This window comes from Lissotriton helveticus, chromosome 6 (genome assembly GCF_964261635.1).
Source record: "Lissotriton helveticus chromosome 6, aLisHel1.1, whole genome shotgun sequence".
In the NCBI taxonomy this organism is placed as follows: Eukaryota; Metazoa; Chordata; class Amphibia; order Caudata; family Salamandridae; genus Lissotriton; species Lissotriton helveticus.
The window spans coordinates 1,450,632,967-1,450,653,361 of NC_136067.1; positions in this window are offsets into that span (position 1 = coordinate 1,450,632,967).

The following is a 20,395-nucleotide window of genomic DNA, read 5'->3' on the forward strand; positions in this document are numbered from 1 at the left end:
TAGAACATGACTGAGCAAGAAGGGGAAGATATTACTATTCCAGGATTGTGAAAATGATCTTCAACATTTTAATTCTGAAAGTTGCGGAAATGCCAAATGACGGGATTGGCTTACAAGAAATCCAAGAGTTATAAATGGCTCTGACCAGATTTGGCCTTGTGGAAAATTGTGGTAGAAAGCAAGAAGTCATTTATTGCATGTAACGTGTTTTTAAAAACGATGGAGATTTTCTTTCAGAAAGTGGCGGGCTGAAAGTAATAACAGCACAAAAGAGTGTAAGCTGTTCATAGGACATCCTTGGACGTCATGGAAAGTAAGTTAACTTTAAGGAGTTCTGAATTTTGATTTCTGATGTTGTATGGGTTTTTTAAACACAATCATTTTGATTGTGTTTTTTTTTCCCCGCTGTTACATGATGAATACCTTCAAGTCACTGTTTTTAGTGAATTTTGATACATTCTGAGAACAGCAAAAATAAACCATTTAACATGTATAATTAATTCTGTACTGTTTGCATTTATGATGTATATGTAGAACTGTGTAGGAGGCATGGAGAAGGTGAGGCTTCTGTAAGTGTCAAAGTTGTTGCATGCAGTGCTGCACTTCTGCGTATTCTTTCATATGCTAGACTACATCTGCACAATGAGATACCTAAGCAAAGGAAACACAAGTGATGTGATTGTGAAATGAGCAAAATAAATTGCATGTATTTCAATTACATCACCTGTGTTTCCTATCATTACGAATCACATTGTGCAGATCAAGTTTAGGTCTGTCCAGGGAAACATAGGAGGTTTGGACTTTGTTGAAGAGTGCAGTGGACATGACTCACTTCATTGGTAGACCTTCACATGTATTATGTCCTCTATTCTCTTCAACAACTCGAAATTTCATCTGCAACCCTGAGTAGGCCTCACCTGAAACAAAACTCTGGATAGTAGACATCTTATTGGCATCCTGAAGCAATTATTTAAAATGTTAGTGTCTTGCGACACTTTTCTGAAACAACAGCAATGCAAAATATGCACCATGTTTTAAGATAGGCCTCACTTCATCTGCATCAAGATACTGTTAGTTTAAAATGTATATCTTTAGGACTGTGTAGGGGGCCTGGAGAAGCAGAAGCTTCTGTAAGTGTCAAAGTTGTTGAAAAACTTTTTGTCCTTCAATCTTTGCCCTTGTCTTTTGTAATTTTTAAATACATGTTTTAATATTTTTCAAATGTTTGTTCTCTCTTTCACAGATTGAAAGTATAAAAACAAAAAGTGAGTAATTTAATGACAATTATAAGGTAAATATTTTGTACTCTTTTCGTTACATTTCTATCACATTGAACTACTATTAGTTCCACTGCTTTATTTCTTTAATCCTCAGTTTCCTGCCTTTGCTACTTCCCTCATTCCTTTCTCTATTACCTACTTACTCAACTCCTTCCACTCTTTTTCTCAGTCCCTCTCTTCTCATAGTTCCTCACTCTTGTTCACTCACTCCGTCTCTATTACTCTTAGTGTCTTTGACTGATCACTGTATCACTATTTGTTCATAATGCTTTCTCTGTGTAGTTGAAGCACACTAAGGGGCATATTATGAACACAGCCAATAAAATTATTGCTGTTTTTATTGGCAGAAAACTGGTGCAAAAGTAGTTTTAGTGGCAGTTTTCTGCCGCAAAAGCAGCTTTAGTGACACATTTCTGTCAATAAAAGCTGCAAAACTTTTATTGCCTATGTTGATGATATGGCTCTATGTTACTTACATTTCTTTGCTGTTTCAATTAATCTTTTTCTGTTATTTTTTGTTTTCTGTTTTCTATTTTTTCTCTCTGTTATTCCCCATGTTTTAATCTTATTTTGAACATTCACTCACATTCTCCAAGAAACTCTTCTTTGTTAATGTTATACTCTCTTTTTTAGGTCGAGCGACCTATCTCAATGCGCATGTGCGCATTGAGAGCGGGAGCTCGATCTATTGCAGCTTAAACAGAGCTTACCGAGATCAGGCGATTCCCAGGCGATTTCTTCCAGTGCACGTGAAAGCGCGTGCACAATGCCACCAGCCGCTTGCCTCGCATTACCACATCAAAGGCAAGGCGGCCTCGTCTCAGGCCCCTGCTGCTTCACACCCTCATGCCGCTCTCCCCGCTCCGCCCCCTCCCCTGCCCGCCGTGTCGCATTTCTCCTCCGCCGGCCGTACTTTCACTTTGACGGCCGCAGGCCATCTCTCGTGTTTCTCCTTGTTATTGTTCGAGTGTTTCCCTGGCTCAGCGTGGTGCCCGATTCATGGACATTTACAGACGCTCTGGTCTCTGTTATTGTATTTCCAGGACATGGTGCCATTCTGCCGCAGCAGCATTAGGGCTGTACATAAAATGCCATGCGATAATTCACTCTAGTTTTACTTAGGCTCTCACAATGTTTTTAAGTAACGTGACAGCTGCAACATATTTAAGTGCCCAGACAGCTACAACCACACTTGTGAACAGCATTTCTTACCCCGCTCGGTAGGCGGGGTCATGACTTCACTCAAATGGTGAACAATGGCATGGGAGTCAAGAACATCGCAGAGTAGGGTTATAAGCTGGCCGGTGCTTGTTCTACATTGGCATGCAGCTCTCCCTTTGAAGACTAGATTCCTGTTTGTATTCCCCAGTCTAATATAAACAAGCATTTTTTATACTGCAATCAAAATAAAATAAAGCGGAACAGGACCGTAAATTACGTGTGACGTACATTGCATACAAACTGAGGATTCACGTGTGTTTGTCTATACACTCCAGCACCCGCTTACACATACAGTGGTACCTACACAGCAGCACACACACACTAACAAACATAGATAGATACACAGCACAGCGTGGGACACGCACACAAACACAGTGGCTCACACACGCACACTCACAGTAGGCCACATACAGTAACTCGCTGTACACACACGCGCACACACACGCAGTACATCACGCTCCACATACACAGGCACTCAAGGTTAAATGCACACGCATAAAGTGGCACAGACACAGAGTGAGTCACACACAACTGCAAGGTCAGTAATTGTCAGGTACAAACCCACTCGCAAACAGCGTGACTCACAAGCGCAGTAGTGCATACCCTCACACTGTTACATGCTTAAAGTGGCACACAGTCTAAGATGCAGTGACACATAGACTATTACTATGAAGCACACACACTTAGATAGACATACCTAGGCACGTGCACACGAGCACTCCTAATTTCAGATTTGGACGTAGCATTCGCTGCGTTTTGTAGTCTGAGAGGCATTTGAAACACACAACCACCTGCCTTTAGCTCATACACTCAGAAGGTGCCAGCACAGGGCTCCCTCCTATATCCGCCTTAATGCGCTCTTGTTCTGCCAATTAATTAGCCTCCGAGGGTGGGAGCGGTCGCTCTTGTGATCCCCCCGCCTGCCGGGAGGCTCGGGCACATTACAGACGGAATAGCAGTGGTCCCCACGCCACCAGCTGCCTAATAACTGAGCTGCCTGCAGCCCGGCAGAGCACAGCTGGGACCTGCCCCACCAGGCTCGGCACCAACAGCTCCCCTAATCAGCCGGGCCAGCCGGCCACTGCGAGCCGCTCTTTAGTGGGCAGATGGTGTGACTTTGGACACTTTTACCTGCGTTAAAGTATTGCATGCCTCCCTCGCCCCCCCCTCACTCCCCTCAAACTATACACCCCTGCTTTCAAGTGGAGGCTGGAGGGCATCTTACTCATTCTAGAGACTAATTACAACTCTGATTTCTAGTGTTTATTTGGAAGGGGCACAGAAGTTGCAATTGTGTGTTGCATTATTTCTTATCAAGCACGTAGCAGCAAACACCTGGGTAGGTCAAATGCATGAGAGTATTTTTCTAGGGTTTATCCCAAGCTCAAGCATTTAAAAGTACTTTGAGATGTGATAAATGTCCAAGATCACACAGGGTGTGCCTGCAATGACACTGTAATTGTGCCCAGCTATCAGGTTTTACAATTTGCACTTCAGCCGCTGGATGGTAGGTAGGATTTGTAAAGTGTGCCCAGGATCACACAGTGTGGTCATGCAGCAGTTTAATTGTCTACTGGACCAATAAAACTAACATTGTCCAGTATACCAATCAAAATTGCTCTCCAAAGACACCAGGCAAAGCAGACGCTCCCTCAAACAGATCACCAAGCGCAATTTACCCTACTTACAGCCTAGCCTGTTCTCTGTCGAGACTTTAGCAATCTTTAGAGCACAAGATAAGATCTTTTCACATGGAAGAGTCAGACGTATTGCAATACTACTTAAGAAACAAGCATTGGCATAGACAATAGGTCTCGCCTTTGGGACCTTATACGTGTTTAGCCATGCAACAGTTGATGTTGCTGCACCAAGGATATTATGCTGCATAACTAAATACTTAGAAGGTCCCAAAGGCGAGACCTATTGGCTATGCCAATGCTTGTTTTTCTTTCACTTCGTTATCTATTTTGTTTTTCACAATTATACCCTCTTCTTTCTTTTCTTCCTTAAATAGATCTATTAAACAGTATCTCTTCTTTACTCCCTATAGCTGTCTTTCTTTTAACATCACTCTCTGTTTACTTTCCTTATACTTACACTTTTAAAAAAAAAAAAAAAATTTTTGGTTAGCTCCCGGTCTGCGTACCGGGAAGCTAACCCGGGAGCGAACCAAAAGAAATAGAGCTTGCCAGAGTGCTAAACATTGTAGCAATTTTTTTTGAAAGGGAAGGTAGTTCTGAAAAGAACTTTTTTTTTTATATTTTTGTTGTTTTATATTTTTTTTTATTTTTTGAACATTTTTTGTTTTTTTTTGTATTTTTTGAACGATTTTATATTTTTTTTGGTTTTTTTGGGGGGGGGAAACAACAAAAAACAGGCGTTGAAAAGGGCTCAACAGGAGCAAAAAAAAATTACTGTGGGCGGTTAGGGCAATCATGGTGTTCATATGCAAGGTTGAGTGCATTGATGCTCATGTTGCCACAAGCTAATAATGCACGACAGTGCATACATAAATGTATCATATGCCCAAAATTTTGTTGGATATTTGGCACAGTTTCCCGTGCCTCCTCTGGTGTTAAAGAAACCGGTATTGTTGGTCTGGCCACAGGAGTTGGTCTAGGATTGTCCAGCATATCCCTTAATTCCGCCCGGCTGTAATTTAGGGGATGTTTCCTCGTCATGTGCCTATGCATGGTGTGATTACCATAACTGTATTTTTTGTCCGTCCCTCTGGACAATTGTTCCTTGCATATGAGGCAGGTGACATACCTCGCGTTGACTTTTTTTTGTCCACGAGGCATCGAAAAAAACTGCCAGATGAAACTGGCTTTCTTTCTGGAAACCCGGGGCAACTCTTCCAGGAATTGTGGTTCTTCTCCCTCCTCATCCATTTCTTCATCTTCCTCCTCAGTGTTGGTAATCACCTGGGGAGGTGGTCCTCTCTTCCCATGAGGAGGTGGAGGTGGTGGTGGGGGTCCACCAGCTGAAGCAACCAATGAAGCCATTTTCACACAAGCAAAATAGGTCTTCCAACAAGCAAAATAGGTCTTCCTCTCACAATGATGAAAGTCAGAGTGAGGAAAGAAGGAGGGGTTTTCATCATTTGGAAAAAACAATACTTCTCAACCAATGAAAAGTGTTATTTTTAGGTCACCTGACCTAGCCTTCCATAATTATGAAACTAAAAGTGAAATGAACCAATGAAAAGTTTTATTAACAAGTCACATGACCTCTCACGCTCATGTTACGCGCTGCGGAACGCTCCCCGGTTAGCTTCCGGGTCGCTCCGCTTCGCGCCTCGGTCCGCGCCCCGGGACACTTCCGGGTGCGCTAACGCGATACGTCACAAGACGCATTTCGCGGCAACGAGATACGTCGCGCTTTCGCGCCGCGGATCGCTTCCGGGGAGCTGCGTTTCGCGCCTCGGTCCGCGCCCCGGGGCACTTCCGGGTGCGCTAACGCAGTACGTCATAAGACGCATTACGCGGCAACGCGATACCGTCACTATGTTGATTTCTTACCGGTTCGCGGACCGGATCGCGGAATCAAATTGAGCTAACGGGAAGCTTCCCGGTTCGCGGACCGGGAGCGAAACAAAAAAAATATTTTAAAAAAATTATTAATAAACATATAAAATATATTTTTGGATTTAAAGAAGAATACATTTTACAGCTATAGATATTAGCTTTTAAAAAACCAATGAAATTCATTGAAAAAACCATAGGTTATAGACCATATATAGTTAGGAATTAGCATTTACAAAACCTTGAAAATTCACTGAAAAAACCATAGGTTATAGACCATATATAGTTAGGAATTAGCATTTAAAAACCTTATTTTACTCACACAAAACCATTGAAATTCCATATATAGTTAGTTGTACTAACTATATATCGCGCACCCGCAATCCACTGCTGATCATGTCACATATTACATCATTCATGACATGGTCAGTGACATCACTGATGACATCACTGATGACATCTCAAATTACATCACTGATGACATCACTGATGACATCTCAAATGACATCACTGATGACATCACTGATGACATCTCAAATGACATCACTGATGACATCACTGATGACATCTCATTTGACATTACTGATCACATCACTGATGACATCATTCATGTGATAATACAATGAACCTCTTCAGACTCTAATATAACCTTAGATACACTCAGTGTAAACATACACTCACAGACTGTCACTCATCCATGGAGTTACTCAGACGCCTAGTCAGTCATGCAAAGAATCAATCACACCTCCATTTTCTCAACTATACAGTTATACACACCTTACTTATTCAAACATATACTAAAACATATTTACTCTCTTATACAATCCTGGATACAAGTTCACAATGATGCATACAGCCACTCACACATTCACTGGCTCCTATGCACAGTTATTTATATATGTCAACTCTCACATGTACTGTATTTTACATATGTACTTACTTTGACATGTAGCACTGAGATATCCATTCACTCACCAATACACTCATGCACACAGTCAACCGCCCATACAGCTGTTTCCACATGCACTTTTGAACCCATACATCTAGTGAATCAACTGCTCACACATATATGCACAGAGTCATACACCTCCCAGCCACCCACACACACACTCAGTCTCCCATACAAATGCTTGGGCAACCAATCAATAACCCATATAGTTACTCATATAGCTACTGATCAACACATGCAGCAGTTTACAGAACAACAGACATAATGATGCACAAATTAAGACAGTTTAGTCACTAACCCATGCATTCAGTGAGACACATTTAATCACTCACTCATACAGTCAGTCACGCACCTACTAAATCCTTCATCCAGACACTTCTACATCTACTCATTCTTCAATATGTAAAACATATTTAAACTTTACAGAAACACACAGTCACTGGATGATGTCATCAGTGATGTCATCAGTGATGTCATTTGAGATGTCATCAGTGATGTCATCAGTGATGTCACTGACCATGTCATGAATGATGTAATATGTGACATGATCAGCAGTGGATTGCGGGTGCGCGATATATAGTTAGTACAACTAACTATATATGGAATTTCAATGGTTTTGTGTGAGTAAAATAAGGTTTTTTAAATGCTAATTCCTAACTATATATGGTCTATAACCTATGGTTTTTTCAGTGAATTTTCAAGGTTTTGTAAATGCTAATTCCTAACTATATATGGTCTATAACCTATGGTTTTTTCAATGAATATATATATATATATATATATATATTTATATATGTATATATATATGTATATATATATATATATATATATATTACCTACTGGCGGTCGCCAGTAGGTAGTTATAGTTAGGACCTAGTTTCCATAGGAAATCCGTAACATTCTATTGGGAATAACTTTGGCCCTGGTGGACGAATGTTTGCGAATTTCTCAAAGAAGATGGCTCGGTCCGCTGCGCTCATTCTGTGAAAGTTTTGGGGGGATTGGTGAAGTGGGGGCTGAGATAAAAGGGGGTCCCAAAACGTGTTTTTCCCATGTTATTTTCCATAGGACGTTTAGACACGGCTACAGCTCGAACGGCTGAATGGATTTATAAGAAATTTGGTAGAAAGGTAGAGTGTGGGTCGCAGATCACACTTTTGTTTAAATAGTGTAAATCCGTTCAGTAGTTGCTGAGAAAATTGTAGTTGAAATCAGTTATATATCTGTAAGCGCGAACGGGTGCGCGCACCTATGCGGGTGTGCGCGAGCGGCATTGTGATTTGCTGTTTAACGTCTGTCAACATTCGATTCGGAGGAAATCAGAAAGTGTTGTCCTCCATTTTGTTAGTGCGAGTGAATATATTGTACAGAACAAAGGGTTAGTATATGGAAAGGGGAGAAGGTAGAGATTGTCTGGCTGGGTAGGTTTTCTAAGGGGGTGCAGTATGGACCCTGAACGCAAAAAGACCATTTTTTTTGGGAGAAAAAAGTTGCGGGGTGCACGCACTCGGTCGCGCACCCCTATTTACAAGACTGTGAAATACTATAGTGGTGAGAATGGAAAGGGAGCAGGGTGGAGAGTGTTTGATTTCGTAGGTTTCCTGAGGGGTTTATTAAGGATGACAAAAGTCTAAAAGTAGCTTTTTTTACAAATAAGTTATGTGGTGCGCGCACCCGGTCTCGCACGGCGATCAAAAAAACATAAAGAAAGATGGAGATAAATTACAAGTTTGAGTGTTTAGATCTAAGGTGGCTCTTAAAAGAGCCCTTGTGTTAATTGAGTTTTTTCTGCACTTATAAGTAAGTTCCGATGCAGAATCTCATGTTACAGAGGAAAATTCTATTTCCCTCATCCGTGAAATGAACACTATCTCTCCGATAGATGCCTTCCATGTTGAAACGCAGGTTGTTGTTGTATATAGAACCCATGTTATATTCTCTGAGGAAAGCAGAAACAGATTTATTTACATGTTTCCTTGCTTTCCCAATTTGTGGACAACGTTGATTGGACCAATTCCATTTTTGTCTTTGGCATATATTTGAAAACACCAAGACAGTTCGAGGAAAAAGTGACATCAATTGACGAAAGGTGTCTTTTAGAAGCATTTCCAGACCTGCCCCTGTTAATGTGCCTAGATCATTCCCACCACAGTGCACAATTATCAGGTTAGGTTCAGGGAGATGCATAAAAGTTTTCACCAATGGTATCAATTGGTGACATCTTAATCCTCTTTGGCCAATCCACGTAATTTGCACATTTGGTAAGTCAAGGTTAGAAATTCGTCTGTTTGCAGCATATTTTTCACTCCAGTGAATATAACTGTGTCCTACAAGCCAAACCTTCATTTTCAGGGCAGATGCAGTAGTACTCCGATGGGTTCTGGAAGTGGAATGGCAAGTAGATGGTGAAAGTCACGATAAAAAAGTGTATGAGGTGTCGTGTTGATGAAAAACTGAAAATGATTGGTTGATTGTTATACCTCAAGATTTAAGACTACGTTGTATGTTACTGTTTTTTTAAAACGAAATGTTCTATTGGTTGTGGAAAAAAAGAAATGTAAAAAAACAGTGGATAGGCAGGTGTGTTTGCAGGGAATTGCGCCTTTTTGCTTTGATTTAGAACGTTGAGATGTGAACTTTTGACCTGTGCCTTCAGCCCGGTGCAGAATGAGCTGTTACCATGGTAACAGCCAGAGAAGGCAGAGGGTGAACGGTGACCGTTATGTGACTTTGAAAATATTGAAAGGATAACCAAATGAAATGTTAATTTGATTATGAAATTGTGCGGGAACAAATATGATTGGTTGGAGAGACATATATGAGTGTGTATTGACAGGAAATCTATGCCATTATTCTTTGGTTGCAGTGATAGAAGTATTATTGAGAGCTCCGTCAAACGGCTATCGTTTTGCTACTATCATTGTTCTACATCTGATAAAGCATTGGTAAAGGTGAGTGTATAAATGTTTGTTTTATGATGTACCCTTAAATGTGGTTTGATCACTATATTAGATTATTTGACTTACAGTGTCTAAGCAAACACATTTTTGACTTTGTTACGGTTTTATATGTTTTCAACTACTGTTCCATTTTATTACATCACTGTTTTTAAACATTTTATCTTTGTTATTATTAGTTTAAAATTACGATTAATAAATTTGATTAAGGTTAGTGGACTTCAGTCATGTTCTTATGCTATCAACTACTGTTAGGTCTATGAATTAAATGTAAGTTAGTGACGGATCTGCAATGAATTTTGGGGGGACGAAAAAAAATAATTTTTTGTAGGGGGAAATGAACGTGTAATCAGTAGGTAGAGTAAAGCTGGAGGGGCTCTTAGAATGGGTAAAACAAGTGCAAGGCCTAATTAATATTGAAATGGTTCTTTATACAGATGTGAAACGTTCAGGTCCGGCTCTGTGTGTATCTGGGATGTATGTTGTCTTGGGCTTCCACAGCAGACGTGAGGGGGGGAAGGGGGCTGAATTTCTGTGAAGTTAATGGGGTTGTGCGCCGTTTTTTCACTTTCTTTCAAGTGTGAATTATAGTTTTGAATGTATTTATGGTATACTGAATAAACGGAATATAAAATGTAATAAAATAGACAGAAATAAATTGAGATTTGGCAGTGTTTGCACATAATTTGTAAAGATGGTTACAGATCAAAAAAAAGAAATTAGCAGAGACACTGATAATGCAGGTAGAGAGAAAAATAGTAGATTATATGTGATATCGTCGACAAAAAGTGGGAATGCTTTAGGTATTTTAAACTTTAAGTTTGAGGAAAAAATTACAGTGTGGTTTGCAGCTGAGGGATGCAGTGGTTGGGGTGGGGTGAAAAGGAGAGGTGTCCCAGTACAATCAAATGAAAAATTGTGACCATGAGGTTGTACACAGGTTCGTGGAGTATATGCCTTCATAAATTGATGTAGAAGACCAAATATATATAGAGGTTTCTGTGTTCCGCCGTGTGACTGTATTTCCATCTCACTCCTGCTTTCCGTATCAGTTGCTTTGTGTTATCTTAGCGTGTGTATGTATGTGTGTGTGTGCGTTCAGTCTGGACTGAGGAAGTTTGTTCTGCAGGCAGACACAGATAGTCACATCAAAGTACTTGGCAGGTTTTGAAAATATTATTTATATAATTGAGATGGCTTTTGGAAGCGTTAGTCAGTGTATGTCGAGTTTCAGAATTACCGCTCGGTGGGCTCCACAGAGCTGAGGATTTGTTGTGTTTCTCTTGTTAGTCCGTTTGGTTTCTCACTTTGTTGTCTGATGGCTGGCAAAGAAGTGTTTGTTATAGTGGAGATGAAAGGGTGATAAGTACTGAAATACGAGATAGCGTGTGCTCTGTGGAAGCGAGGGAGCAGTGATTAACAGTCTGGGTGAACCACAACTGCGGCGGTGCTTGGTTACAGTAATAAATTATTTTTTTGCCAGAGGTACGATTGATGCTATGGTTCACAACCCGCAAAGAAAGGCTTGAGTGACCGTCGCAGGCCAGCGGGTTGAACTATGAATAATTCAGGTTGACAAAAGAAAACATGAATTGAGTACAGCTGAGATTACGTCAAACACATGAATACAGTTTTAGTATACATTATTTCAGTTGTGAATATTGGATAAAAGAGGGAACGTATATATTTCAAATTTTTATTCACTGATGCAGTGCTTTGAAGCAATACAAGTAAACATAATATAAAGAAAGTAGTGGGCATAGGTACTAGTCCATACAACACAAATGATGGAAATGTAGTATGAAGCAAAATGAATAACGTTTAAAAAACATATTGTACAGCCCCGCAATCAAATATATTAAATTATATTGCATGCAAGAAGGTGTCTTTTGATTTTAAGTTCAGTAATCATATATGAAAATGCTAGTGGTTAAACATCACCTCATTAACAATTAGTTTTCTGCATACGAAGCAGTAACAAGCTTGTTGTATGGTATCGTGAAAGGAAATGAAAAACGCGCCAAAAGCGAGAACTTGGCTGGAGGTGCATGTATGTTATCTGCCGGTACGTTTCAAAATTAGTACTCAGAACAACTACTGTATTGAGATAATTTTTTGAAAGGTTTCAGTACTCGATGTAACATACAGGTTGATAAGCATGGGTAACATCAGTGTAATCATATACTTTTCAGTTATGAATCAAAAATCTTTCAATAGGCATAAAACAAAAACAGCACATATGTGTGTAAGGCGAAAATTGGAGTAGAAAGGGAAAATGGTGATAAACGATCTAAAAAGTCATTGTAACTATACACATTTATCAGGGCACATTTAACCATATTTTACGCAGCCTTGCTTCGAGAATATTTCAAATCAGATAAGATAACATAAGGTAGTGATTTGTTGAAATTAGAGCATCATGAAATGTTTTGAAGAAAATCGAGTAGGTGTGGAAAAAAAAATTAACTCCACAAAAAATAAAAAAATCTCACCAGCAGGAAATTCCAATGTCCAATCTCAGTAAAGCCAATAGGTCTGTTTATATAAAATCTGAAAATAAAAAAATAATAAGAAAAATTAGGAAGGGAAAAAACAGTCAAGATATCAATGGCTTGCATAACAGTTATCCTTCCATTGAATAGGCAAAGTAAGTGGCAGCCGCTTCTAAAAGAAAGTCATTGTTATCATCCGAAAACAAGTCAGCCATCCAATTGAAAAGAGGAAATGAACATACATGGTCATTAATTACCGGAGCCTCTAGTAGCATCAGAGGAGAACTCGGTGAATTTTCAATGTAGCTGTGTGCCAAGAAATCTTGCGCCGCTGCGAAAATATTCCAATGACCCAGAATTCCATGTATCGCTGCAAAGGCCATAATCCCTCCGTCGGAACAAAGCTGTTCATGATCAAGTAACGGATTCATGAGATGATTGTAATTCACTTCAGGAGGTACGCAGTTGCAGAGACATAAGTCCAGGGCCCACATGAAATCACAGCTCAGGCAATGAAATACAGGCTGCACACAGGTGAAATAGAAAAATTGAAACGATAATCCATATGATGCACTCAAAGTCGCGAGTGGCAGAATGCCATACTGGTCAAGCATCCTGTGGCGAAATAGTTCTAAGTGTTTCAGCTCGTTTGCGAAGGCAGGACGGACATCCATTTTGTAATAACGAAAATAGGAATACAAAAGTTGCAGCTGCTGGTAGTAGATGAGGAAGTTCAGAAACATAGATCTGAGAGTATGGAGTGAGAGTAGCAGAATGCCTTTAAATGATTTGGTGCAAAAAAATCACCAAACTATTGGTTAGTAGTTGCAAAAAAAATAGTGCAGTTGGGAAGTGGAGGAGCGTTAAAGATTATGAGAGTCACCTCAGAAAATTGTAAAGGAAGGTCACTATTTAATAAGGTATGCAGTTTTCTGCGAGTGTTAGCTAAGTGAATGAGATTTGTTTGTGAACAGATGCTTGGGTAGCTTCATTTAGGGACAATAAGGCTGTTGTTCAAGTCTTGGGATGGAACTTTGAGTTCAAGGCCGTATTTTGCGGCCAGATGGAAACATCAAGGTTCCCATGCGTGGGTGGATGAAGTTTATTTTTACAGAGAGGCATATGCAGAGTGACTATTACAGACTAAAGCTTGTCGTTTAAAAAGTCATAGTAATTACATTGTTTGAAAATAAATAATTACTGCTGAGTGTTAAGGTAAAATTCGGCATTATAGGAGATACCGGTGTACCTTTGAAAACACATGCACCATTACAGCGCTTCCTGTTAATTAAGTCATGCAATTGGTAGTGCCTGGATGTGAACGATTATGTGCAGCATTGATATTTTTGACACTGTGTACTTATGAGTAGTGGAGAAGTGACGCAATGAAATGATGTTAGGTGAATGTAGGGTGGTTACGGAACGGAAAACCTTTAAAGAGAGTTACATTTAGTATGGAATACTTTTTATTTTTTAACAAACTTAGGTATGAGAATATTGCTATAGTGTCAGCGGGACTGTAAGTTGAAGTTTGATAAACATTAGTGAGATAAGTAAATTAAGGTTTATTTAACATGTGCAGCTAATAATCTGTGAGAAAAGGCAATAGTCTACAGTCTTGTAAATAGGGGTGCGCGACCCAGTGCGCGCACCCCGTAACTTTTTACGGCGAAAAACATGTTTCTTTCGCGTTCAGGGTCTATACTGGACCCCCTGAGAAAACCTACTCGGTTAGATAATCTGTACTTTCTCTCCTTTCAATGTTCTAACCCTTTGTTCAGTAGAATACATTCACTCGCAGTTACAAAATGGCGGGCAACACTTTCTGATTTCCTCCGATTCTAATGTTGACAGACGTTAAACAGCAAATCAGAATTCTGTAAACTGTATATTTTTGCAATTTTAAACAATAGGCAAAATAACTAAACTTAAAGGGGCAGATTTATGAAGGCCTTGCGCCGCCGTTGTGTCACTTTTTTCCATGTTAAAAATGACGCACCGGCGGCGCAAGGCCTTCATAAATCTGCCCCAAAGTTCTGAAACTATCTTCAAGTGTTGTCTGCCTTTGCACCATTACATTTTATTTTTAAACCACGTGAATCACAGTCTTGTAAATAGGGATGCGCGACCGAGTGCGCGCATCCCGTAACTTTTTCAGAAAAAAAAAATGTTGTTTTCGCGTTCAGGGTCTATACTGCACCCCCTGAGAAAACGTACTCGGTTAAATAATCTGTACCTTTTTCTCTTTCCATGTTCTCACCGTTTGTTCGGTAGAATATATGCACTCGCACTAACAAAATGGCGGACAACACTTCCTCATTTCCTCCGAATCGAATGTTGACAGACGTTGAGCAGCAAATTATAATTCCGCTAACTGTAAATTTTTGCAAATTTGGGAAAGAAGGCAAAATTATAAAACTTTAAGACCTAAAACTATCTTCATGTCTCCTCTCCTTTTGCACCATTAAATTTTAATTATAAACCACGTTTCCTTTTCATTACACAGGATTGTTTCTCGGTTTTGCACATTCAATGCATAGACACTTTTTCTTCCTTTTTAGTCAGTTATGCGGGTGTGCGTGAATGGCATTGTGATTTACTGTTTAACGTCAGTAAAGATAGCAATTCGGGGGAATTCAGAAAGTGTTGACCGCCATTTTGTTAAAAAACACCCAGCACATAATCTATGTATTTAGGAAATAAATATAGAAAGTAAGATTGTGTAGCAGTGCATATCAAAAATATTGCATGTAGTATCCTGGTAATGTATGGTAGATTATATTGTAAATGATGATTGATTTTAAAAAAGTGTGGGTGAAAAATTTGGTAAATAAATGTGGTTCACAAAGAAATCTGAAACTTAGGCTTTACGATATATATTGGATAGAAAATTAGGGAATGTATCTGTTAGGCATGATATTTGGTAGAATGGGTGTATGTTGTCTAATACATATGTATGTATTATGTTAAGAAAAATTCTGTTTTTTATTTTTTTTAAAGAGTGTTTGGTGCTGAAAAGCAACAACCTGAGGTGAACATGAGAGTATACAAACAGAAAATCCTTTTTTACAGGTGAGTTGATAATTTTTAAATGATAATTAAATTTTTGAGCAGATTACCATAATATGCATGTTTTTTAAGAAAATGTACACTGCTTCTCTTTTGCAGGAGGATTTTAATTTCTATTATAAACATGTCTGTACATGCTTGTAGTAGATATGTATTTTGAAATACGGTTCCATTGTTTATTGCTACAACCTTTTTATGGGTGGGGTCCATGTGTTATTTTCTATGCAGTTTTGGTTCATCTATTCTTTGACTGTAAGAGTTTGCTGTTTACGTGGATTTATTCTTGCTAAGTCATCATTATGTCTCTAACTTATGCTGTATCATTTGTGTACAGTCATTTTTCTGAAATTATAGAGGTGTATTATGACATGGCTGTTGGCGTGATGGGCATTTCGGATGCATTTTTGTGACTGTACTATCTATTTGCACTCTAGTATGTGCATTTGCACAGGTGTATTATGATGAGGTCAGTCGGACGCCATGGAGGGACTTACGGTGGGGCAGGGAGGGAGGGAGGGGGAGGTGTAGGGTGGAGAGATCTAAAATGTGGCCTATAGATAAATTCAGGAAAGTATACAATTTAATTAATAGAATACATTTTTTTGTGTACACAGCATCGCATTTTGGAATGCAGTGCACACTGCAAAAATCATTTAAATAATTAAATTATGTACTTACTACAAATTATCTATATCCTGGTTTTTAGGTCCCTCCACCGTAGACCTCCCCCTCCTCGTCTGCCTGCCCCAGCATAATTCCTTCCACGAGTTGCGGCTGAATATGGTTTCATATGGTTATGATGAAATGTTTTCCATTAGATGAAATTTACATGTTGAGTATGCTGTTAAAGGTAAAAGCTACTGCCTCTGTAGGAAGTAGCAATCTGTTCAGTGAATGTTTAATTGGTATATTGTGAGTCACTTCTTCAGTTTGCATATAGTTTGAATCACAGTTTGTAGTGGTGAAGTTAGAAAATAGATCTCTACAATTAAATTAGAAAGTGTATACATAGTTCTACAGCACAGAAATGCAGAAAACAAATTTCACTTTGAAATGTGTTTTTACAGCATAATTTCAATTAAAGAAATTAAAAGGGATAGTGTTAATGTGTAGGATCATAGTATCAGTTTCTTTCTAAAATAAAGAGGTAGGTCCTATATTAATCAATGTAGTTAATGTATTAAAAAGTATGAAAATGTATGTAGTTCAAAGATTAGTTAAGGTAATTTTTGGTTAACTAATCATAAAAAAGATATAATTTAGTCTTTATATTTTTTTAAAAGGACACAGAAGATAGAAAATAAAAAGTAAAATGGAAGATTACTCAGAAAATATGATTGTCCATTTTGAAATGGCAACTGAACTGATTGAAGAATTAATAGAAGGAGTATTTGAAGAGGAAAATGCAACAGAAAATGAGGAGTTTTTGGACTGCACTTTTGATAGTGCATATTTAGAAATGGTGGAAGAAGAAGAGAATTTGGAAGAGGAAAACAATAATGAAGTATCTGATGAAATGATGCTACATGTGCTCCTGGAATATGAATTATTAAATCAATAAAATTAATTTTGTTTAAAAAAAAAACCTTCAAGACATTATTGTTGTACTATTAATCGGTATTCTCTTTTTTGAGAATGACAGTAAAAGTTGTGATGAGGTGCATAAAAGATTAAAGTTATAGAAATAAAAAGCATTAGGAACAACTACAATGCTTCAAAGTTAGAATAGTACTTATATGCCTGAAAAATTACATTCATTTAATACATGTGTAATGATAACACAGATATGGAGTGTCATAAATTTAGAAACAATATTTACTATAGGATCTTCTACTCTGAGCAGAGACTGTTTCTTTGTCTTTATTCAAGTTATAAAATCAAGCAGTGGTTATAATTTGTATGTTATATGGTAGTAGGGGTCTATAATATTTTTTTACTTTTTTCCAACAGATTGTCATTTATATCACAAACATCAATCACTATGCCAACGAGAAATGAAAAAAGAAAGCTGTATAAAAAGACATACCATTTGAAGAGAAACGAGGCACAAGATTTACCTAATCAACAAAGGACGGAGAAAAACAAGAGTGCTCCTGGTAGGAGCAGCAAGGATTTTTTTTAAAAATTGTGTCAAAGGAAAAGTCAATTGGATAATGTTGAAAAGGAAAAACAGTTTTCAGTATCTACAAGGAGAAATGGAAGTAAAAAGAAAACGGTGTCTGAAAACAGTGGTGAGGAAAGTATGTACAGTAAAAGACGTACGAATCAGTTTGCGGAAATAAGGAAACGTATGTTTCATAAGAGAGTTGTTATAAATTTATTACAAAAGGAAAAAGTTTCTAAAAGGAAATCTGCTTTTTATAAGAAAAAGAAATATATAGAGGAAGTTGTGGATGATACGTTCGAGGCAAAAAAAAAATGTTTATTTTAGTGCTTAAAAGAATAAATACACTAAATAAGGCAATCAGAGTTTTAAAAGCTAAGAGTAAATGGAAGAGACACATAAATAGAACTAATTTTTGTAAAAATAATTCCGGTAAATGGATGCATACTTCAAGTTCTGAGCCATTTTTTAATGAAGAGAGTTACTTTCAAAGTAACGATTTGTTGCATGCAGTTGACACCAGTGGTCGAGCGTATGAAGTGAAGGATGGCTGTCCTATTGAGAAAGAGAAAATTGAGGTCAGAAATACAGAAGAGGAAATAGGTGGAGAGGTTTTACAGGGACGTGTTCATGCTCCTGTTTATAGTTGGAATTGTAGCAGTATTTGCAGTGTACGGCAGGATTCAATTGATTTCTTTCGCAATTTCTTACGTAAGTACAGTAAGGAAAGTCTAAAAAAAAAAATTGTAATGTTGCAAGAATTAGATCGTTGCAGAGTGAGAGAAAAAACTGGTTTGCAAGGCCATTCTCTGGCTTGTCTGTCAAAAATAATATGCCAGAGTGTTTTTAATCACTTTAGGATGTTAGCAGTGCATCATACCAAAATGAGAAAATTAGTCAGAAATATGTATTATGCAAAAAGTCCAGCACTTAAACTTAAAGAGTTAAATAGTGCTCTTTTGCATGGATGTGCATTAGATGTGAAGAATATTTGTGAAGAAATTGAGGTAAGTTATTTTGGTCGAAATGAGGAGAATATAGAAACTGATATAGTTATAGAAGGAAATGTGTTAGAAAATGTTGGACATTTTAATACTGAAGAATTTGAACAGGAAATAACAAAATTTAAGGTGATTGCAGGTGAAAAACCAAATTTAACTTGTGTGTGTTGTCGACGCATTCATTACAAAAGTCAAACTAGGTTAGTTGATTTATATTTAAAAAGTGAAGATGAAGATAATACTCTGTGGAGAGAGTTTGCAACTTATTTGCTGGTAGAAAAGTATTTTGATTTGGGTTTTGAGCAACGTATTTGTAAATATTGTTATAATAAATTAAATGAAAATAAAATGCCTGCTAGAGCTGTTCATAATAATCTTGAGTTGATAAATATTGCATCGGAACTGAAGGATTTAAATACTTATGAGACTATTTTGATTCAATGTGTACATCCTTTTCAGGCTATTGTTCGTATGGAGCCTAAGACTGGGAAATTAAATCCTACAGATTTACAAAGAGGATTAAAGGGTAGAGTTGTATATTTGCCACTTGATTTAAAAAAAATATGGAGACAATTGGTATTGAAAATGTAGAAGAGGAACCTCTTGTTATTCTAGTTAATGGTGTACCTACAAAGAGTAAGAAAATCTGGCAAGATTTAGTGGATGTTAGGAAAGTGAAAAAGGCAACGTTGTATTTAGTCAAAAATAATAAATACTATAAAAATGTGTATGTAGAAGAAGAAGATGTAAGTGATGAAGAGGATAATGATTTGTCTATTGGACAAATTGAAAAAGTCGATATGTCCAGAACTGAAGAAATTTATGAACATTACAGTGTTCATCCACTGCATTCCAAAGAAGCAATGGGGAATGCTATTGAATTATTTCAGATGAAAAAAGCAGAAGGAAGTCCTATTAGTGTGTGGGAAGAAAGTTTGGAAGGTCGTTGTTTCCCACAGTTATTCCCAACAGGTGAAGGTGCACGATATGATGATCGACCTATGCATATTCCTGCATCTGAGTACCGGACTACAAGATTATATGCAGAAGATCCCAGATTTCGTCAATGTATTCCATATTTGTTTCATCTTCTGTTTGAGAGTGACTTATCTGGTCTTTCTTATGCAGTAAACCATATCTTAAAAAGTGGAGTGCATCTGCAAAATGTTTCAGCAAAGGATTTTATGGATAAAGTGCAACAGAAAGATAGTGTTTTGGATTCTCACCTAATTAATTTAATGGCATGTCAGCGTGGTACTAATGAATATTGGTACCGTCGTCATGGAGATTTAAAATGCATGCTAAAAAACTTGGGAGCACCAACATGGTTTTTAACTCTAAGCTGTGCAGAGTATGCCTGGGAAGATTTACTTGAATATCTTCGAGAGGCGAATGTAAATATTGAAAATATAAACTACAAGACACCAGGAGAATTGTGTTCGTTGGATCCGGTTAATGTTTGCAGATATTTTAATCATAGATTTGAAGCAATGATGTTGTTTATTACAAACAAGAAGAATCCACCACTTGGTGAAGTTTTGGATTTCTTCTGGAGAAAAGAGTACCAAGCAAGAGGTGCTCCTCATATTCATATGTTACTATGGATCAAGGATGCTCCCAAACTTGGAAAAGACTCTGATGACACTGTACTGTCTTTTATTGAACAATATGCCACTTGTGACATACCTAACAGTACAACTGATAAAGACTTAAGAGGAAAAGTGTTACGGTTTCAAAGACATCGTTGTGGAAAATATTGTCTGCGAAAATTCAAATCAAAGGATAAGTTCTATACAAA